At 44.1% G+C, this 1,548-nt stretch overlaps 1 pseudogene; it reads right to left on the bottom strand.

Annotated features, from left to right (window-relative positions):
• Positions 1-216: 216 nt before the first annotated feature.
• On the bottom strand, positions 217-852 carry LOC117712209 (ubiquitin-conjugating enzyme E2 N pseudogene; annotated as a pseudogene).
• Positions 853-1,548: the final 696 nt, after the last annotated feature.

Genomic DNA, 1,548 nt, shown 5'->3' on the forward strand with positions numbered 1-1,548 from the left:
ACTACTTTCCCCCTAAAAAATAAAATAAAAACACCCACACCCCTGGCAGCTAACCCTGACAACTACCTTCATTCATAGTGCCTTGTACTTTAACCAGAGAGTCCTGCCTCTCAACATCTCTCAGCAACCCGGATGATACTTCTAGCATCTCCTCATGCTTTACAACAGTGAATCAGGACAAGACAGATTCCCTAATGTGCATATAACCACCAAAGATGAGGATGCCTGGGCTTTTATTCTGTAATGTTTCTAAGACTGTGTCCATTAGATGCAAACAAAAAAAGGAAGAAGTCTTGGCAGAACAGGAGAAGTGGTGTACACTTGATGATCTGATCGACTTAAATATTGTTCATGGCATATAGCCTAGTCCATGCTCTCACTGTTTCTATGGCCTGGGCTTCGTTGGTCTTCCACTGCTCGGCTACATCATCTGCTAATGGATCATCTGGATTAGGAGCACTTAACAAAGCCTGGATGGATAGCAGAACTGTGCAGATCTGCAGTGCTGGGGACCACTTATCTTTCAAAATATCTAAACATATTCTTCCCAACTTGTCTACATTAGGATGATAAATTTTGGTCATGAAACGTACTTTAGGTGCTGCCATTGGGTAGTCTTCTGGAAGGAATAGTTCAAGTTTAAATGTCCCTCCATCAAAGGAGAAATCCTGGGGGCCAGCAATGACCACATGAAAATAACGGGCATTGGTCTCATCTGGTTCTGCTTTAATGCCAGGAACTGGTTCTGCCAGCAAACGCTGGGTTTCCTTGATGATCCTGCGGGGCAGCCCAGCCATCTTGTCAAATCCCGAGTTTGGCCTCTGCTCTTGTCTCCGGCTCTGCTTGCCTCACGCATGAGTGGAAGTCCCCTCTTAAGCTGCTTTTATTGGACATTTCTGTCACAGCAAGAAAAGTAAGTAAGTAATATAAAGTCAGGGTGGGCGTGTTACTGAGACTAACACAGTTGTCAGTTATAACACAGTTGGTGAAACCCACTCTCTAGATGCACATGTCTATTGGCTCTCAGTAGAACAGTAGGAAACAGCAGTTCTCAGCTGACTTATAAAACTTTAAATACCTAGGAATCCATTAAACAAAATATACACAAGACCTCCCACACTGAAAACTGGAGAAAGCAGAAGAAATTTAGAGACCAATATCAGAGGAAGACAGATGACCCAGAGTTGTTGAGATGTCATTTTCCCTGAGACTGACGAGTAGATTTTTTCTAGACAGTGACATGCTCATTCTGAAGCCTATGGTTCCTAGGACAGCCAGAGCAGTCTTGAGCTAAGTTAGAGGATACTGTTTTCAAACCTTTACTGGTCAAGATGGGATGAACACAGATGGAGCCCGGACACACACTGTCATCCAGATGGCCATTTGACTCACCACTGAGCCCATTGTTGAAAGACAGCAGCACAGTGGCAAACTGGCAGTGGGAGTGGACAATAACAAGCCCTGGCTCAGACTTCATATTACTCAACCCCCCTACTCAAGTACTTTATTGTCTTATGGTTGGAATCAGGGCAGTACTATCCTTGGAGA

Source organism: Arvicanthis niloticus, chromosome 1 (assembly GCF_011762505.2).
Source record: "Arvicanthis niloticus isolate mArvNil1 chromosome 1, mArvNil1.pat.X, whole genome shotgun sequence".
In the NCBI taxonomy this organism is placed as follows: domain Eukaryota; kingdom Metazoa; phylum Chordata; class Mammalia; order Rodentia; family Muridae; genus Arvicanthis; species Arvicanthis niloticus.